Source organism: Leguminivora glycinivorella, chromosome 1 (assembly GCF_023078275.1).
Source record: "Leguminivora glycinivorella isolate SPB_JAAS2020 chromosome 1, LegGlyc_1.1, whole genome shotgun sequence".
NCBI classification, from domain to species: Eukaryota; Metazoa; Arthropoda; class Insecta; order Lepidoptera; family Tortricidae; genus Leguminivora; species Leguminivora glycinivorella.
The window spans coordinates 31,977,782-32,000,592 of NC_062971.1; the positions used below are offsets into that span (position 1 = coordinate 31,977,782).

The window sequence follows — 22,811 nt, forward strand, 5'->3', positions numbered from 1 at the left end:
GTGGAATGTCGGGTTTTGTAAATAAGGATTTGCGAGCATTAATGATTCTGTTACACAAACGACAATACAGAAAACTTGTCATGGCTGGAGTGAACCACCATTTTGTATGTTTATGTTTACTTTTCTAATCTCCTTTGACATATTTATTAAAAAAATGTTGTTGCATCTTCCATTACTTAAGTCATAATATTTTTTAGTAAGTTCTATGCTTTTGTAATTCAAAGTTCTTCATTACAATAATCATCAATTATTTGTATAAAATGACTAGTAAAAAAGCAATCTATAAAGATTTAATATAGAGTTAACTCTGTGCATGCCTGTGTACATAACATACAGTCATACATCCATCGTCGCTTTGTCAAAGGCATATTAAACATCGGCCAGCACTGTACGTACCCGTCAAACACTCAGAACCGTGTTGAATGGTTTCAGATCTTGGAACCAATGACAAAAGGATTCAGAAGATTCCCCTCTAATTAAAATTGACCCGATTCGACCGATGTAAAGCCGGATGAATCAGCGCGCATTACCATTTTTAAACACTTCTACAATCTTCTTTTGTAGAGTCTGCAACTGCGAAAGAAAAATTTTTGTTTTAAATTCTACGAATATAAACGTTTGTATTTAAATATATATACTTAGAGGTATTATTGTAGTAAATATCACATATTATATGAAACATTGACAAAGCTACAATTTATAATTAACTGCAAGAATTTGACCCTAATAAGTTTCTATCTTGCTACACCAATATGATACCTATTCTTTGTATACAAACGTGGCACTCAATCTCTAACATTTCATTTCGTTTTGACAAATGGCCGCATTAGCTAAAGAGAAATACATTTTTCATTGACAAAAACAACGCGCCCAAACTCTTGCTAAAATACACTGATATATTTTATTATTCACTGTCATTCCACAACACGTTCGGGGCGAGATAAATATTATCTCAATCATTTATTCAACACTAATTAAAAGCATCGATTTATTTATTTTATTAATTATCCTCTAAGTAATTCATGCGAACAACGCAATCAGCGTGAAACATCTATTTACTGGAGTGGAATCCACGATACAGCCACCGAATAACTCTAGTGGCATAATGTAGTATCTGTCGTGATGTTTGAACCCACTTACGATATTTCAACTTTAAGCGTGATAGTCAACTTGGTGATTGAACGTCATATTGACTTTAACACCCTGAGCTGCAAAGGACATTATTCCATTGAAGCGTTTCTATTAGTCGCCGCCGTTACAATGTCAAATTAACTAAGACTTTTGTAATCACATCTGACGTTGTTCCATTAGCGCCTCAGTCTAGTTGCGCGCGATTTTGTACACAGATAAGTTAGCAGTATATCCTTAAGTTTGCCCGAAACGTTTTGTATTATTAATGTGATGAACGTGGAAGTCATCCTAATGACGGTGTTTGAACAACGGGAATTACTGTAACCGCTTTACGTGGCTCGCCTTTATTGCCTTCCTGAATAAAAGAAACTTCATAATAATATTTATTATGTTTACCCGCTAGTGCGAATGTAGGGAAAGTGACGTCGTGTTTATGTCATTTTTACCTACATATTTTGCGACGGGAGAATGGGGAGGTTAGCAGGAATCACGAATAAAGACTACTATAGGAATAGTACCTACGCCAGACAAATTAGATAAAAAACCGGCCAAGAGCGTGTCGGGCCACGCTCAGTGTAGGGTTCCGTAGTTTTTCGTGTTTTTCTCAAAAACTACTGAACCTATCAAGTTCAAAACAATTTTCCTAGAAAGTCTTTACAAAGTTCTACTTTGGTGATTTTTTTCATATTTTTTAAACATATGGTTCAAAAGTTAGAGGGGGGGGGACGCACTTTTTTTTCCTTTAAGAGCGATTATTTCCGAAAATATTAATATTATCAAAAAATGATCTTAGTAGTAGTTGGAGTTGTAATGAAAAAAAATATCAGCCCCCACTTTGCATGTAGGGGGGGTACCCTAATAAAACATTTTTTTCCATTTTTTTTTTGCACTTTGTTGGCGTGATTGATATACATATTGGTACCAAATTTCAGCTTTCTAGTGCTTACGGTTACTGAGATTATCCGCGGACGGACGGACGGACGGACGGACGGACGGACGGACGGACGGACGGACAGACAGACATGGCGAAACTATAAGGGTTCCTAGTTGAACATTAAATAAATGTCATATACAAAGAAAAAGTGACCAAAGCCTCCAGTGCTCCGAATCCGTGTTTAATTTGTTCTTAGAGTGTTAATGGCAGCGCCATCTCTCTTCGCTAGCTTGTAATCACCTGAGTTGATTCGGCTAGGAGGTCGAACCATACTGTTCTACCTCAGGGATGGCCAGAGGGCGCCACGAGCCTTCGGAAATGTCATATACTTAGAAATTTCGACCCTTGCTTTCGTGGACCGATAGCCGAGTGGTTCTGGCATTCGCCCGGTAAGCGGAGTACGCTGGTTCGATTCCAGCTCGGAGCACTGGAGGCTTTGGTCACTTTTTCTTTGTATATGACATTTATTTAATGTTTAGAACATAATAGTAGTGTTACTACTTAAAATAACAAGTTAAAATATTTTCTATGAAAGTAATTTAATTTGTTCTTAGAGGGTTCCTAGTTGACTACGGAACCCTAAAAAGCGTTTTGTTTCCTCGAATCTTCATTGTGGTTATAAATGCTTATGCAAACTTGCATTAGGTACACTCTTTTGGAGCAAAATAAAAATATTTTTATGATTTCCAGGTTGCTGGGAATGTATTAAATAAAAAAGAAAGATACTAAAATATACATAAATATGAATACTTATAGTGACTTATTATTACTTATACGACATTAAGATTAAAATTCATCTCATTTTGACAATTGACTCGTTATAAATATTTTATATGTGCTTTTGTTAAATATTAATCCGCTTCGCCATCTACCTTTAACCGAGTGTTAACCTAAATACCCATCTAAACGAGTTTATTTTTTATCTGGTGGTTTCGCAGTTTGTTTATCTGGTCTTACAAGCATCTTAGTCCGTTTAGATCTCTTTATAGTAAGGAACTGCAGATTGTATGCGGTTGGAGTACCTAATGGGACTCAGGTTCGGTTCCCGGAAAATTCGAACTTACTTACACATTCCTCTTTTACTTTCTCTGCGCCGAATTTTTCAATGCCGCTAAAATTGTGATGTTACGTTCAAGTGGGTGTGTAATGATTGGTATAACTGTTTTTGGTATAATAACATTTGATATAACAACATTTCGTATATATTTAAAGGATATAATCACTCATTTGACATAATTAACATTTGGTATAACCATAAAATATCTACTTTTATTTTGTATAATCATTATTTCGTATAACACTTATTTATAATAACCCTTATATGGTATAACTATCTATTGATATACGACTAGTATAATATAACTAGCAAACAGTATAAAACATTTCATGAATTAATTTTATTCTTTTTTGAAGGGATCACAGTTCTAACCTAACCTAACCTACTTTTCTGATAGCAGTACAATACATATGTTTAAGGGTCACAGTTCTAACCTAACCTAACCTATTTTTCTGGTAGCAGCGCGTTGTGTGTAGGGGTCACAGTTCTAACGTAATCTACTTACCAGAGTAAATGATGGATCTAATTTATTGTACAATTGTCTTTTATTTTAACTGTGTTTTAGAAAGAATTTGTGTTATACAGTTTATTTATTATCGGAAATAAGCATTATACACAAAATATGTTATAATAAATGTTATTCGAAAAAAATATCATTATATTAAATAAGAATTATACCATTTGTTAGTATATTATTTGTTCTTATATGATTCAATAATTATATCAAATGATCGTTATAACGACTAAAAAAATATCAAAAAAAGTTATATCGATCGATACGCACCCCGTTCAAGTACGCTAATATGTCAAAAATAAATAAGTGAGCGGTCGCGCTTACCCACAGTGTATAAAAATAGTATGTAAGTATTAAGTATAACGTAGTTGTTAAACGAATAAATACTCTGTAAAACCTTTGCTATACAATATACTAAGCGTGTGATATTATGCCAATTAAAACTTTCTACAATATAAAAACTGGATTATGTCACTATAAAGTACAGAACGTTTAGTTGGTAATATTTGAGGTTGGCAAATTAACTTTCGGCGAAAATGAAGTTAAGCGAAACGTGATTGATAATACTGAAATTCGGTTATACAATTGTCGAAGATCAATAGAGAACTGATGAAATTTCTCGAAATCTGTTCATGCAAACAGCTAAGTAACTAAGTATACACTTAGTTACTTAGTCGCTATCCAATATACATATTGTTTGGGTTGTGAACTTAATGACAATTAATAACATTGTAGAAATTCAACGGTTGCTGTACCATGACATGATGCTCCGTACAAACATGATCTCCTGGGAAATTGCCAATCACAATCGTTGATGGAAAACGCCAAATGAAATTTATACAAAGTACTTATGAGTAGATTAGATACCCTACCTACGATAAAATGTTATTTAAAATTGAGAGCTTAATTATGTTACTACATAAAATTATATTTATTAGAGTTTCGTGTCTTAAGCACTATAAAAAGCATGTTCCCGGAAATTGATAGCGCATAAAACCGCCCCCAGGGAAAAAAAACTGGGCTTAATGACTTTGCATTTTCTATCAAGATTGCTCATGAAAAATAAATTTGGAAACAGAACAGTAAGGAGTACGCCGTTTCGCAGTATAAACAGCGCTCGCTCCCAAAAGGGAACCGATGTCTCTTTCGTCGCTTAGGAGCGATGTTTGCTTTCGACGTTTTAAAGTATTATGGGCGAAGAGATTTATTTGGTACATTTTACTTATATTCTTTGCATACCTACCTACTTATAAGTATTCATATGTATATACTCATAAGCTCTTGTAATATATTCTATAGGAGATAGACAGAGTAAGTAGGTACATGAAACTGTTCATGGTTCAAATGAGGCGAAATTTTGACAGGTTTGCGACAACTACGAGGGGAAAAGGGGTGGTCAAATTCTTAACCCGTCTCCACACGAGAGTTTAACGATACAGAATATCAAACTCTCCAGAATGTTCGATACATCCTGGTTAGGCAATATTTATTATTGGCTTTTTTGATATTTTCTAATCGTAACAACTACTACAGTCGATTTATAAGTAACAATTTGCTGTTGCAAATGGCTCGTTGGATTTGAATGGCCTTAATGATGTATTCAAAAACGAAACGCGACTTGTCATATTTTCAACCAATAACTAATACGAACTAACGATCATTAGATGGCAGCTTTGTACGCACCGTGAAGTCCGAGAAATTATTATTTTATAAGATTTTTTTTCTTTCCCTCATTAGCACGTTTCCATGCACGTTACATTAAAACCAAGCATATATAAATCATTCCTGCATTTCCTGCCAATCGCTCTCACATAAGCCGACTATAAATCTTTATTTCTCAACTTCTGACGCAATATCAGATGAAACATGTACTCCGGGTTTATTTTCCGAGCGGCAATAAATAACAGAACTCCATCTAACTTCGTTTAGAGGAGATCAAAACACCCAACGCAACTAAGATCCCGTGTAACTACATTTGGTGGGCAAACACCAGATTTGATAAGGCTTTGCGTAGTTTAATCTGGTAGCCAGTAGCAGACAGATTTAACGCGAAAGTTGGTGCTGTTTATTTTAAGGCAGTAATAGTTATATTATTAAAATAATCACTATACTCCATCACCGAGGGTCACCGAGGTTTGAAAGCATAACCATAGTTTAAACCTCATGGGTAAATAGAAGTCTAATTATGTTGTACAGAACAGGACACAATTATCTATAAATAGCTGGGTCCACATAAGGCGAGGCACGTGGCGAGGCAATGTGCTCGCACGGCGAATGTTCAACGTACGAGTATAGGTTTGCCTCGGCTGAAGCAGGCTGCTTGGCCGTGCAAAATGTGCTAGCTGCCTCGGCCGATGCACGCTTACGCACAAAGGTTGCCGCGCGAGCACATTGCCTCGCGACGCGACGTGTTTCGTCATGTATGGACCTCGCTAATGACGGACGTTTTTCCGACCTTTGAGTAATAAACTAGCTTTTGCCGGTGGCTTCGCTCGCGTTAGAAAGAGACAAAAAGTAGTCTATGTCACTCTCCATCCCTTCAACTATCTCCACCTAAAAAATCACGTCAATCCGTCGCTCCGTTTTGCCGTGAAAGACGGACAATCAAACAGACCCATTACACACTTACCCATTTATAATACAGTGAAACCTGGTTAAGTGGGACCTGGATAAGTGAGAAACCTCTTTAGTTGTTAGTAACAGCATTTGCGTGTTGTCTATGTAGTCGTTATTTACTTACCTATTATTTTCAGCCCTGAATCTGCATATCAAATATCCAATTTTGGTTTGAAGCTGTACATTTTCGCAAAACAAGGTTTTTATTGGCATTACTTAATATACTATTGTCGCTACACAAGTAAGTTATATATTAAGCATATTATATATAATAGTAGTAACTAGTATAATAGGTACGTAATACACCAAATTTGATTATTGTAGGTATGTAAGTGTTGGCTTACTACACTGACTGCGTAATTATAAAATGTAACGAAAAAGGCCAGAAATTAAAAACAAGTGCGAGTCGGACTCGCCCACCGAGGGTTCCGTACCTACAAAACTATTAGGTACTTTTACGTTACTCACATAAGTCTAAAGACTGGGCTAGGCTAGAAGTATAGGTTCTCTAATGAGCATAATTGTGTTTAGCGCCACCTCTCGACGAATTCGCGAACTAATTAGCACAGCTTGCGTGAGGTCTTTTATAATGTTAACCAAATTCAACATTTTTTATTTTATTTTAAAGTAGGTGTTTTATGTAAAATTTCGTAGCTATAAATTTGTTATGGCAAAGTTAACTTTTCGCACTTTCAAGACTTTACGTATATATCTCGGAAACGATAAGAGATAGAGCAAAATGGACTTCAGATTTGGGCTGTCGTTGGCACAAATTCTATGTTTTCGTCAACAGAGACTTTTTTTTGGACCGATTTGAACAAAATTTTGCTCAGTCCACTTACAAACGGTCTTAAGCGCCTCCTTTTTAGTAGAAACTTAAGTCGTTTTGGCAAATGAAAAAAAAAAATTGAACAATTTCTAAAAAGAAAAAGACAGAAATGAATTTCTTTCTACCTGTCCATCACGCTTACAAAATTTTAAGACGTTTAGTACTGCTTGCAGCGTCAGTGAGTGAAAATCTTAATTTGAGTTTTTTTCTCGTAAGTCCGACTTACGCTTGACTGTAGATTTCTAATAGGTTTTCCTGTAATCTACAGGTAGAGGGCTATCTCGTGTATTTTTTTGAAAATTTTACCTAAGTAGTTTCGGAGATAAGGGGGGAATGGTCATTTTTTGTCTATTTTCTTAAATTACTTCTAAAGTACCAAAATAAAAAATTAAAAAAAAATATATTTCAAATGCTCATAAAATGCTCTTTCATTTGATATATAACACAATATAGTTTTAATAACTTTGATTTTTAATTTTCAAGTTTACCCCCCAAAAGTGACCCCTATGATTAAATTTCATTTAATTAAATTACATGTCCGTCTTTGGGCCACAGGTTTACATATGTGCACCAAATTTCAAGTAAATCGGTCCAGTAGTTTCGGAGAAATCGGCTGTAACAGAGGGACAGACAGACACAAGTGATACTGTTTTTCCTCTTTGAAAACCCTAAAAAATTGTGATAAGCTAATTCAATTCATTTAATGATCAAGCTAATTACTGTTCCCAAAAGTCGTGCATGAGAAGAGCACCAATATTCATTATTTACATTAAGTCAGTCATTAGGGTCGTGTCAAAACATATCCAAATACATTTTATTATTCTAAAATTATAGTAAGTACATACAATAAAAATATAAATGAAATGGAATACTCGCCAAACTTAACACATCGAGCTGGGGAATAGATACACGCTAACTATACTAGGACCCTACACCTACTTGATCTTTTGGTTTAGCACATGCCCAAGTAACACACATTTGCTGTATAACAGCTGAATAAAGGCATTTTTTAACGCTTTAGGCTGTACTAAAGGTACATAAAGAGCTATGTAAAAGCTCTATAATAGCTATGACAGCCCTTAATACTCTTAAATGGGCACAAATTAGACAGCCTTAAGGGTACATAGTGCTTTAAAAGCGGTATAGCAGCAATGTAACAGGGGTATAAGGGTGGCAAAAGTTATAAGGGCTGAATATCGGCAGAATAAAAGAACACAAGTAGCCACTTACTCAGCAAAAGCGGTATAGCAGCAATGTAACAGGGGTATAGGGGGGGCAAGAGTTATAAGGGCTGAATATCGGCAGAATAAGAGAACACAAGTAGCCACTTCCTCAGCTAAAGGGTCACATTATATACGTGATTTCATACATTTAGGTGAAATGCAAACAAATTTTTACTTATATTCTAGCTATTTGGTTGGAACTTTAGTGAGTGAAATTTAATGGTGAATGGTTTATCTGTTGGTATTGGTAACTACGTTTTGTTTTGTATATCTTATGCAAATATGTTTGGGAATGAAAGTTTACCGACATTATATATACATATTTACTAACAAAATTTTAATGCGCCACGTAAATATTCAGTATTTAATTAGTTACGATAAATAAATAAGATGTGATGAAATATATTTTTTGTGTTTTGGAGACATTTACTTATACAATACAAAGTAAGCATTATGGTTTTCAAAAGTAATAACTGAAACAATACATTCATAATTTATACCCAAAATATCATAAAAGTCGAAATTAATCAGGATGTATTTATAGGTTAAACAATAAAAATGGTGGATTCATAATAAAGACGAGGAGGTTACAAGTTACCATAAAATAACATTTATTCAGCTTATTCCTAGTTAATAATCTACGCGTGTACCACTATAAAGCAATAGCCGTTATTACGGTACACAAGTGCCCCACAAAATAGCTACCAGGCGTCTAGTGGGTATTTTAAACAGCCGCTATGCAGATAATAATAAAGGCGATATAAAGGCTGATTTGTGGTATAAATGTTCAACTCTAAGCAGTATTATACGCCACATTTTCTCCATTATACCTCTTTTGGCTCTTTAATGGTCCACATGTGCTATCTTAAAAAGTCAGCGCTTTAAAAGGTCACAAGTGGCTTCTTATACCGCTTTTGGAGTAGTGTGATCTACTACGCAGCTCTTATTACATTCTAGGCTGTCAAAAATGCTAATAGCTGAATAATGTCGTTGCAAATATACCATTACAGCACTATTGGCGAATTAGTGGTACTGTTCTCCACCGTAATGCAGCTCTTAAACTGCTTAAGCTGTTTAAATTTCACTGAATGCTACTATGCAGCCGAAGGTTCCTCTGAATGCTCTTATAACAGTGCTAAAACGCGTAAAGTAACGAATAGAACCTAATGTGTGCAGTTATACAGCTATCTGTGCTACTTGGGTGGTTGACTGGTAGAGAATGCCATCTAGCATTAAGTCCGCCATTTGTACTTTTTTGTAAAATAGACTGTACTATCTGCAGATGTCTCCCAAGTCGCTCCCAGTAGGCCTAGCACATGATTGCCGCGGGAGTATGTCGCCGCGAGATAGATCACACGTCTTCTTCTAACAGTATTAATGACATAGGACGGGTAGTCTATCTCGCGGCGACATACTCTCGCGGCAATCATGTGTTAACCCTGCAGTTGGTACTAAAGGTGCTCATAAGACTGTCCCCGTCCCCGATTCTTCAGTGGATAGCAATACCAATCCGTTGAGCGAGGAACGAGCCAGCTTTACGGTCACCTGTTTAATTTTAATTGACCTCTTGATATAACTGGCAAACATTATTATTTGCATTTTAAACAAAAATAACGTCCACAGCAAGCTGTAAGGTAATTTTCATAAATACTGCTTAGACTCGGATCATAAAATCGTGCATTTGTGTATTGCAATAAAAGTGTTCATTTTCCACGCCGCTAGCCAATAAGCCTGGTGTACACGAATGAACAAATATTGAGCTAAATGGCGATTAGTTTCAAGCACAAAATGTTCCTGACTGTAATTTTTGTTAAAATGAGCATACTACGGGTATTACAACAAACGCTTTCATTTTGCACGGCTGCGCATTCGTGCAATAAGTGAAAATACACCGCATCAGTTTCCCGCCAAACGTAGTCACACAAAACATAACGATCGTAATACATCGAGAAACTCAGTAGATTATTAGGTAGTTACGACTACTCCCTTTCCCAAGTAGGCCTTTGCTTAAAAATTTTCGGGATGTGTGCTTTGTTTAATTTTCCAGAGTACAAAGGTCATACGATATTCGTCTTGCAATTTTATAAGATACTAATAGATTTTAAAGTAACGATATTAAACTACTATAATATATAACACTTTTCGCGCTTTGTATATTTATTTTAAAGTCACATACAGGTCGAACGCGATTAATTAACATTATTTTACCTTTTTTCCCAACGTTTCGGCCAGGTTGCACTGGCCGTGGTCGCGGAAGACTGACGTCCCAGCAAAGTGTCACCGGAGATGTAAACACCACAAAACTACCCGATATTAATTTATATAAATGTTCGGGGTAGACAAATAAATATAATCTACCCGCTTTTAGTTAATGTCTATTTCCCACCGCACGACACAAATACTCACTACTATATACATTACAAAAAGGCATATTTTATTCTCCGAAATCTTACCCTCCCTTTGAAACCGAATTTCATAAATAGAATTCATTCGGTATGAATCCCGGGCAATTATAAATCAAATGTAGGTACCTAAATGGATTCAATTCCACAAATTAATTACTAGTGAGAAAACAACATTTTAATTTACGTGGAAAATGCTATAAAAGAAATTCAATATTGATACCAAAACTAACAAAAGTAAAACTACTTAATGCATAAAAATAACAAAAAATAATTGACGACCGGTCTGGCTCAATCGGTACTGACCCAGCCTGCTAAGCCGCGGTCCTGGGTTCGAATCCCGGTAAAGGCTGTGATGAGCACAGATATTTGTTCCTGAGTCATGGATGTTTTCTATGTATATACGTATGTATTTATCTATTTAAGTATGTATATCGTCGCTTAGCACCCATCGTACAAGCTCTGCTTAGTTTGGGGCTAATTTGATCTGTGTATGGTGTCCCCAATATTTATTATTATTTATTATAATGATTTTGTATTTTTAACACATACGTAAATGTTGAATAGTTACGCTGTCATAATTATTTGGTTTCCTCGTGTAACATATGGGTATGCGCGCGAGAACGCAACACAGGCTCGATAGTCACATGTTCAATTATTCAATAGTAGGTATATACTCGTATCTTATATTTTTGTTCACCGTGTGCACTGGGCACTATAGCTTTTTAACTAACCCCTCAGTACGAAGGAGTAATCATATTAGTGCAGCAATTTGTGGAGCGTAACGAGCGGAGCTCGGCCGTGCCGTAGCCGAACTATTGAAGCTAAATTGCAATTCGCATGATGACTTTTTTCGTGGCGTCAATCGATCTTGTTGTCAGACAGTTCTCTTATACTGTAGTAGTGAGTGAAAATGTTTAGGTGATGTAAGAGATATAAGATGTGTGCGAACGTAATACTCAACTGCATACATATATCTATACGTTTACTAAGTATGACCTATAGTCAGCTGTGATTCTCAAGCCATAACAGAACCCTGATTTTCTTTCGACGAGTATTGTAACTTGTAACTCGGAACTTAGTTTAACGTGAATTAGTCTAATTTTACACGATTTAGTATCCCGTATTACACGTGTATATAAATGATGATGATGTGTATAAATCGTGAAAATTTCAGCCAGTGCATCGTTTTTTGTGGTATTCATTGGATAAGCTGGCCCCGTAGCCGAATGGCATTTCTGCGACGCGAAACGCCACCGAAACGCCGCAGGAATGTAGCCTGGCTCTGTCGCGCCAATACGTAAGAGCGAAATAGATAGATAGCTAAGATAGAGATATTATCGTGAGCGTTTCGCGATCGTTTGTGCATTCGGCTACGCACCCTTGTGAGATATATCAATACGTTAAATAATACATTATTTGCCACGTGCATAAGGCACTGGTCCCACCGCGAGCTAGTAAGCTATGAGCTATCGCCTATAAAAAACGAACGAAAGATAATCACTCCCGTGTAAATAAAAGAGACACGGCTATGTTTATAGTTACTCGCTCAGCGGTGAACTGTCCTTTCTTTCCGTTGGTGTGGTGGGTTCAATTATGTTGTGGGCGATGGGCAACCTGTCACTGCAATATTTCTAATAATTTCTCGGACTTTATTTTACTTCCTACGAAAAGTGCTACGAAATTTGTAGAGGGTTCCTAAGTCGAGGCCCAGGAGCGACCACCTATTAACATGCACACCTTATAACACTTTAAGTTCTCGCGCTTTGTACACATATTTAAAGTCACACACAGGTCGAACGCGATTAATTAACATTATTTTTACCTTTTTTCCCAACGTTTCAGCCAAATAAATAATGTAAATTAAGGTCAGTGTGGGGAAGACCGTCTACCCGGAAAGACCGTCTATTGACTATAACTTTTTTGTTTATATATCTACGTCTCTCACACCTCCGGAGGTATAGCAGTTTTTCATCCTTAATCCATTGGTCTTCAATGCATATCCCTAGGACGAACACTGGTTAACAATAAACTTGATTCGTGTTTCGAACTCGAACATCGAGTTCAACATGGTTCCGCAAAAAATTAAAATAAAATAGAAGCAGTCGGAATATTTGTATATTGTGTATGTAACGTAGTCATTTAATAACCGTTCTATCTGACTAGTACTATTAATCTGCTCAAAACGCGCTCAATTTCGAGTTTTATGTTCTGAAATATGTAACTCAGAAATTGTGCCTACTCAGAAAGTCCGGCATAAAAGAGAAAGGCAAGACCGGCATATGATAAACAAGGAGTTGCCAACCTTTTTTGGGCTTTATTGGAAATAAGTCAAGTGTAAACAATATCAATATATAGGTGCGTTTTTGGCTTATGATAGTTGTACCGTTTTTGATTTTAACTTCGAAATACAGTTTTCATTATGATTCGTATGGTGTTAGGTACTAGAATCATTCGAAAGTATTAAGTAAAAATAAAATATACGTGACATGGTTGTGAAGAATGATAAGAGGTGAACAGAAGTAAGCCTACACTGCATTATTCATCATCATATTTAAGTTGGTAGAATTATCGTAATTTTACCCACTTTTTATTATTTCCGTTTAAGTATATGTAGATTGTGCAACATGCGGCGACAAATATTTCAAAAGAGAGTAGCGTTTCAAGTTGGTCATTATTTTTATGATCAGCATTACCCAACAGGGACCGTATGGGTACCCTTTAAAACGGTTTTGACCGACTATTTTACGGATACCCGACCGTTAATTGACATTTCTGACTGTCACTTTGGCACAAAAGTTGTTATGGGTGTCGTCAAATATGTTTTCAGTGATGCTGATTTCATAATTAATGACCAATTTGGAATCTGATGTTGTTGACTGTCACTTTCACACAACGGTCATCATGGGTATCGTCAAATAGATTCTCGGGGGTGCTGATACCAAAATTAATGACCAATTTAGAATTTGACTTTGCTGACTGTCACTTTGACACAAAAATCGCCATGGGTGTCATCAATAGGTTTTCGGGGGTGCTGATTTAAAAATTAAACACTACTTCGAAATCTGATATTGCTGACTGTCACTTTGACACAAAAGTGGCCATGGGTGTGGTCAAATAGGTTCTCGGGGGTGCTGATTCCAAAATTAATAACCAATCCGGAATCTGACATTGCTGACTGTCACTTGACACAAAAGTCGTCATGGGTGTCGGGTCATTAATTTTGGAATCAGCACCCCCGAGAATCTATTTGACCACACCCGTGACCACTTTTGTGTCAAAGTGACAGTCAGCAATGTCAGATTCCAAAGTGGTGTTTAATTTTTAAATCAGCACCCCCGAAAACTCATATGACGACACACCAGACGACTTTTGTGTCTTAAGTCACAGCCAGCATTGTCATGATTTCAAATTAGTCGTTAATTTTGTAATCAGCACCCCCGAAAACCTATCTGACGACAGCTATTACGACTTTTGTGTCAAAGTGACAGTCAGTAATATCAGATTCCAAATTGGTCATTAATTTTGAAATCAGCACCCCAAAAAACCTATACTCGTGGTATATGCACTTCGCGCATACAGTAAAGAGTGACAGAGATAGCACTATCGTTATTGAGATTTGTGGTAGTAAGAGTGAGGAGAGACCTCGCGATGTATCGCTACCTCGCGGTCGCCGCCGTCTAAGCAAGACACCTCGTAATAACCGTTCAGCTCAACTTTCGGTCGGGTACCGTAGCTACTTGAAACGGTTGAAATGGTCAACATAAGAGTTCAACCACCCGTTTTAGATTCACACCCCTTATATGAAATATTAAAGGCCATTAGCTACTTGAAATAGTTGAAATGGTCAACATAAGAGTTCAATCGCCCGTTTTAGATTCACGCCCCGTATGTGAAATATTAAAGGCCATGGATTAACTTTTTATCCGACTAATAAAAAAATATCGTCAAAATTAATTGTTTTATTTTAATCATTACTCGTTAGTCGATTACTTTTTGTCGTTTTTGTTGTTGTTTTGGTAGTGACTATAGCAAAACCGAGCATTTCTAAGAAATGTTACCAAACTAATTCACGTATCTCAATATCCTATTAGCTTTTCTTAATAACAAAGTTTCAAAAACAGATTAGTAGTTGGATTTATATGAGCCTGAAATATCGTGACTAAATTGGATTCGCAGTTGTTTGTTGAAAATACAGTATTATGCAATATCTGGACCTGAAAAGAAAAGGTTATGAACCCCATCTACGGGGCATATGCCGGGTCTTGCCTTATAAATAGAAAAATGCTTATATGTTCAAAATTTCAACGTTATTTTATTAATTATCTAGCACATCATGCCCTGTTATTACGTAAAATAACAATGATCATGATTTTGGAACCTAGTCTCAGTTGCTGAATATCGTAGCGCAAGCGATCATCACCGGTGGCCAGGGGGGTTACCATGACGTGCTAAAGCCGTTCAGTTTAGGTTGAGAGAGAGGGACGGAGCTATGTAACTGCTATAGCTGTGTCCCTTTCTCTCAACCTAAACTGAACGTCTTTAGTACGTCATGGTAACCCCTCAGATCTGATGAGCTGGCGGGCTAGCCGAAGTGACAACCGTTTACGCTAGACGCCAATCTAAATGCAATCTGGCTCTGTCGCGCCAAAACGGAAGGGCGATAGAGATAGCTAGTTACAATAACGATATTATTGTAAATGTAATCGTTCAGAATGATACTCTGTTCAAAGCAATGGAGAAAAATATAAAAGAAACGAGGTCCCAAAAATAACGTATACGTACTCCTAGTAACATTTGTGTTGACATCCAGACGTCATGCTGAAACCTGATAATATCACAACACGAGACAATTAACTGATATTGAAAATATTGAGCTTGTATTTGTCATGTTTTATGCCAAAAAGATATTTTTTCATGTTCGCAGAAAGAGTATTGTTGATGCTGGCTCAAATTACCCGCAATTTGTGAGAGATTCCATTACATAGGTATAAGTCAAACTACCAAAGAATAAGGACAATAAAGTAAATTGAATTTATTTTTGATAAAACTCGATTAGAAATAACAGCTAGTCTATTTATTTATGGTTGTTGCATCTTCATATTCATTCTACATAGGTACATTTTTGTTTAAAGAATAAATAGCAACGTTTTTTGTACGACTTTTTTGAGTTTTGTATAAAACGCAAAATACAAAAAGTCCGTAGCATATATTCCTGACGTGAATGGCTCATAGAAACACTGCATTTAAATGACTGCAAGTTCTTAAAAAAACTCGCTCTTTTGAAATAAAGTTATACATATACAACCATGCATAATGTATTCATATTCAATGTGACGTAACGTTGTATTCAGGTAAATATTGAAAGGAAAAGGCACGTCAATTTTTTATTACGCCTGAGAACGATATAGTTTATATATAATTCATCTTCCGCTTTAAACCATTGGTCCATTAGCCGGAGCACTCTGCCGTTACCCTTCAATCCATCAACGTGGAGTAATCGGGTGTTTAACGTGAGGCCGCACTATACGCCTCCGGCGATCTGTCATACCCATGCCCTATGGCAGCATGCGTGGCCGAATGAACAAACGCTCACGAAACGAAACGCTCGTAGATATCTATCTCTATCGCTCGCTGTGTATTGGCGCGACAGAGCCAGACTACCGTCCGCGGCGTTTCGTTTTCGTTTCGCGTCGTAAAAATGCCATTCGGCTACGGGGCCAGGAGTAGACGGGGTCACTATAGTGTGTTACTAGCAAGGCAAGTGTTTAACTTTACTCTGTCCTTAAATTAACCCTTAAATGCATGAATTTTTCTACGAGATATTAATACATATAATGTGATAGACAATGGTTTTCTGACTCTGGGAACAATATTTAAGATAGATTTTTATACTAAATCAGTGTTAGAAGTTAAATAGGCCAAAACTTATTTATATAAATATATCGTAATTGGTAAGTTTTATTTAAAAAAAATTACTACTATTAAAAAAGTACTTATACTATTTGTGAAACCTTTATGATAAAATGTTTAAACATAAACTAATTATACTAACTCCGAAAAAATCAGTCTAAATCACATCACTAAAAATCGCCATCGTCCCGTTTTTTCACACTTTTCCGCCATTTCATCTTAATCCTTAAAAATACAAAATACAAAATACAAAATCATTTATTCAGCAAATAGGCCACGGGGCTTTACATGTCAACATTACAGAGTATTCATTAAAGTTAAACAAATGAAATTAATAGAAATATTAACTAAAAATATTAATCATAAGCAAAGTAGCTATACACTGATATAGAATTAGAGATGTATAAAGTCTCTAAATGTCATATTATTACTAACTATAATCAATACATAAAGAAAGTGCAAACAGATACAAAGATAAAAGAAATCTATAATACTTCAATAGTTGTAAAAGACTGAATATTACAAGTAAAAATATTATACTTAATCAAATAATCCATGGAGATGTATAGCGTCTCCAAGAGTCAAATTTTATAAAATTAAAATATTTAAAAGTAAAAACCTTTGTCAAATAATACAAAAAAAAATACAGAAAATGAACAGCTAAATTACACATTTCAAGAGATGTACAAGTCTCTAGTTGTCAATCATTAAAGAACAAATCAAGTTTACAAATAAGGGCCAATCAAGGTTACAAATTAAGTTTAAAAATATAATCAAAATCTCAGAGATGTATAAGGTCTCTAAGTGTCCAAAAAACTAACATTAACTTAATCAAACGACAACAAGGTCATTAAAGTAAGGAATCTATTTTAAAATAAAATATAATCAAAATCTCAGAGATGTATAAAGTCTCTAAGTGTCCAAAAGCTAAAATTAACTAAATTAAACGACAACGTGATGGTCTCTAGTGTCATCCTTAAGACATTACTTACTTAAGTTTAATTCTTACAAGAACCGAATGTAGTGTCTCGCAATCCGCTCAAAAGTAAAGTTAAATAATCTAACAAAACATGTGGCCCAGGTAAGCTTGAACAGACCAGTCTCCACAAACAGCACCCGTTCACGAGTATGACGCGTATCTCAGCCATAAATAATAAATACTAAATCATTATATTATTTAATTGTATATTAAATAATAATAAATAATAATTAAAAATAGCGCTGGTAGCCTAGCGGCAAGTACGTGCGACTTTCGTTCCGGAGGTCGCGGGTTCGAACCCCGGCTCGCACCAATGAGTTTTTCGGAATTTATGTGCGAAGTGTTATTTGATATTAAATTTGTCAGTCGCTTTTCGGTGAAGGGAAACATCGTGAGGAAACCGGACTAATTCCAATAAGGTCTAGTTTACCCTTCGGGTTGGAAGGTCAGATGGCAGGCGCTTTCGTAAAAACTAGTGCCTACCAAATCTTGGGATTAGTTGTCAAAGCGGACCCTAGGCTCCCATGAGCCGTGGTAAATGCCGGGATAACGCAAGGAGGATGATGATGATGATGATTAAATAATAATAAATAGTAAATAATAATTAAGCAATAAATGTGATTTCGGATAGCTACATATCGAGCCACGGGCCATCAAATATATGATGCATATATATATCACCATGCATTTAAGGGTTAATGAATAAATTTTAACAAAAAGAACGAGCAAAGTACATAATATTAAATAGTAAACGGCGATAAAGAATGCACATTGGTCTTTGGAAAGAGACAATTAACGTCACATAAGCAAGAAAGAGACAACGCTCTACGAAGACGAAAAACCGATGCGTGTTCTTTATTGCCGGGTACTGTACAAGTGGACATCACAGACACAGACAGCTCATTTAAGAGCAAAGACAGCTCATAAGTATTAGCGATGTGACGATTAAGGGCCAGTTGCATCAACCACATTTGACAGACACATCATCGTCACTCAGCAGACTTCTATGGAACTTCTCATACAATAAAATTTAACGAACGCTTTAACGGTGACAGACGGTTTGGTGCAACCGGTCCTAAATGTGCCAAATTAAAGTAAATTTTGCATTTATTTAATTTAGAGCTGATTCACGCATATGATCATACTATGTATTATCGTTTTTAGGGTTCCGGGTTATAGGTTTTAGAGTTATAGTTTCGCCATGTGTGTCTGTCCGTCCGTCCGTCCGTCCGTCCGTCCGTCCGTCCGCGGATAATCTCAGTAACCGTTAGCACTAGAAAGTTGAAATTTGGTACCAATATGTATATCAATCACGCCAACAAAGTGCAGAAATAAAAATGGAAAAAAATGTTTTATTAGGGTACCCCCCCTACATGTAAAGTGGGGGCTAATATTTTTTTTCATTCTAACCCCAACATGTAATAAATTGTTGGATAGGTATTTAAAAATAAATAAGGGTTTACTAAGATCGTTTTTTGATAATATTAATATTTTCGGAAATAATCGCTCCTAAAGGAAAAAAAAGTGCGTTCCTCCCCCCCTCTAACTTTTGAACCATATGTTTAAAAAATATGAAAAAAATCACAAAAGTTTCTTTATAAAGACTTTCTAGGAAAATTGTTTTGAACTTGATAGGTTCAGTAGTTTTTTGAGAAAAATACGGAAAACTACGGAACCCTACACTGAGCGTGGCCCGACACGCTTTTGGCCGGTTTTTATAATTGCCCACACGGTGGTATACCGCACCTCGTAGCGCAACCTGAACATGTATTATTTTATTTGTAGGAGTATCCGATCGTAATAAGGATTACGAGTGGTCAGTTGAGTAATTATTTGTACATGCATTTACAAATTGCATAACACGATGCGTCTTTATTCCGGATGGTGAGCTTAATTTTTTATTAATCAATATTATAATTATTATGTTAATGGCACAGGGGCAATTCTTAGTGCGTGTTCACATTATCCGATCCGATATCGGATGTAGGATGATATCCCATACATTACAAGCGCCATCTTGGATTTTTTTCCGTTGCAATTCTTCTGACATCTGTTACCTATCGGATCGGATAATGTGAAAACGGACTTACTGTGGGATAGATTCAACAAAACAAAATATTTTCCATGAAACTGTATTACCTTAAATGTCATATTATTATCCATAGACAGTTTGTTGGGTGTCTGTTGCAGTTTTATTGTTACCGCTTCTGTCATTTTTTTGTAGACTAATTCAATTACTTTTACAGTAGGTACGCTAAAGAAGTGAATAATTTTTTTTGTGTATAATAGTACGTCGAAAATACTTAGTAACTAGCATTTACTTAAGATAAGCATACAAAAAACTACCCGCACCAAGATTCGTACCCGATACATTCTGCTTCGTAGGCAAGATCGGTAACGACTAGGCCAAGCCAATTGAATTTCAAAACAAAAAAATCACCTTATACATTTCTCGAGTATATTTTACCATATTTCCAGGACGTTGACGACTACCCGACCGGATATCACTCCACATTCTAACCAATAAAGACCCACCGCATTCTTATCTCCGAGGAACACCCGCAGAAATATCTAAAAAAATTGATAGCAATTTATATGTTAAACATCGGCCTGAGTGAGATATACGCGCCTGTGAGCTCACTGTGTGTTATTTATAGAGTAGTAGGTTTATCTCACACAGGACCTATTTACCTTTAATGTCATTTTACTAGGATATTGTTTGTAGTCTTATCTTAAGGCCCACCATACTTAGTTTTCACACTTTGAATTTGAACCTTGTTCTATAAATAAATTGGTAAGATTTTCATTTCTTTCAAAAATCAATGTAACAATGGAAATTCTACTTTATTCGGTTCATGAAAGATTCAAATAGATTGCAACAACTATGTACTTACATTGTAATGTACATTGGGCCTTACGAGGATAGGCTAGTTTCCTATACTTCAAATAAAATATTTTATGCAGTGCTTGAAATAAAGCACCACATAAATAAAAGAAAAATATGGATAGTAGTTATTTTGAAACATAATTTCTATTTAATAAGCCAAAGAGAAACACATGGCACTTTCAAGAAAGAACCCGCGTGTCATCGGCCCTACTTACTTCGAACACTTACCTGCCGATCTTAGGAATGAGCCATATGACGAAGCATAATTATTTAAGCGCAAATTGAGAAACCTTTTGTTAGATAACCCTCTGTACTCTGTAAATGAGTACATGGGATTGAATTCGTGATAGCATGCATATGATTACACTGACTTCGGATTTTATTTCATTTGTTAATTTTATTGTGTTTTGTGTATTTCTTTGTAAATGACGATCCTTATTGGGAGAAAATATTCATTTTATTATTTTCAATCTATAATGTAATTTTCGACGATCATGATGAGAAGATAAACATAACTTGGCATGTAACAAATTTATAGTGTAATTTTTATCATGAAATAAAGAAATCTAATCTAATCTATAAAGTAAATAATTGACCGTGCCGTCACTCCTTATAAGGATTTCATAGGAATTCCACATTAGCAAATCGTTTTGACAGTTCTTAAAAAAAAAAGAAGCTGATTTGACTAGTAGGAAACTAGCTTATTGTCATTGTTTTTATTAATTTATCCCGTACCATTAGATGACACTCCTTTTTAGGGTTCCGTAGTCAACTAGGAACCCTTATAGTTTCGCCATGTCTGTCTGTCCGTCCGTCCGTCCGCGGATAATCTCAGTAACCGTAAGCACTAGAAAGCTGAAATTTGGTACCAATATGTATATCAATCACGCCAACAAAGTGCAAAAATAAAAAAATGGAAAAAATTGTTTTATTAGGGTACCCCCCCCCTACATGTAAAGTGGGGGCTGATATTTTTTTCATTCCAACCCCAACGTGTGATATGTATATTGTTGGATAGGTATTTAAAAATGAATAAGGGTTTACTAATATCGTTTTTTGATAATATTAATATTTTCGGAAATAATCTCTCCTAAAGGAAAAAAAAGTGCGTCCCCCCCCCTCCAACTTTTGAACCATATGTTTAAAAAATATGAAAAAAATCACAAAGGTAGAACTTTATAAAGACTTTCTAGGAAGATTGTTTTGAACTTGATAGGTTCAGTAGTTTTTGAGAAAAATACGGAAAACTACGGAACCCTACACTGAGCGTGGCCCGACACGCTCTTGGCCGGTTTTTATTATTTATTATCTATTGGTACACTTTCTACCACTGGTACTTTTACCTTACAAGTGTTTTAAGAATCTTGCCCAGCAGTGTTTGTTACCCCGTACTTACCTCATATTAAATAAACTTAGGTATATTGGGATGAAATTTCATAGTTACAAAGTGAACTATTTCATGCAATATTTCAGTTAGCGTTTGACGCAAGTTCTAAACTTTATTCAGTCGAGTAAATCACTAGGTTTACTGGTTTTACTAGGCTATAAATTTTCGTAGGTAGGAAGTCGGTACATCTCAGAGTGGAGTTTAAATTACAGGAAGAGTTGATGCAGGAACTGCATCAACTAATAGAGCTTTAGCGCAATGTGGTTATTCAGGAGCAAAAAAGTTTTATATCAATATTTTTTGATAATAATAAAAACAAATAGTTTAACTAGGAAAGTTTCCTGGGTAGATACTTAATTTTATTAATTACTTTGTTCGTTTCTTATTTATTTCAGAGACACTTATGGCTAACAGTTTTCGACATCAAAGTGGAAATACGAGTAGTTTGTTGGCGAATGTTTAGGTATGTGTTAGGCATCTTTTTTCAAACATATTTTTTAAGCAATTACTAAGATGTGTAACATGATTTAAACTCGTTGGTATAATAGGCTACTTATTTAGTGAGTTTTTTATTCCTTCACCTAATATTTGTACATACAATATGCACGTTCTAGATTGTTTCCTGTATTGCGGTGTGCAATAAAGAGTATTTGTATTGTATTGTATTGTAACTCCAAGATGGCCAACATATTTTTATTTGTAATCTTTATTGCTAAAAAACATACGTTTACAAAATACTTCTGAAATTTATCAAAATCTAATAGCGAAATTTAATTTTGCACAAAGACGCCTAGCTGCAACTCAAGGAGTGTCACGTGCGCGTTGCCAACCCATTAGAAACTTGTACACTGCTTGGCGCGACACAGCCAATTACGTTTCGATCGCTAAGTAGCGTCAACGAATGTTTCTTCGGCTAAGCCGCTGGTCTGTTTGAATCCC

At 35.7% G+C, this 22,811-nt stretch overlaps 1 long non-coding RNA gene across 1 annotated transcript; it reads left to right on the forward strand.

The window, feature by feature from the left end:
* Positions 1–5,753: 5,753 nt before the first annotated feature.
* On the forward strand, positions 5,754–22,362 carry LOC125233431. Its single transcript, XR_007177854.1, has 3 exons — positions 5,754–5,803; positions 6,390–6,451; positions 22,268–22,362. It is a non-coding gene; the product is annotated as an uncharacterized LOC125233431 (long non-coding RNA).
* Positions 22,363–22,811: the final 449 nt, after the last annotated feature.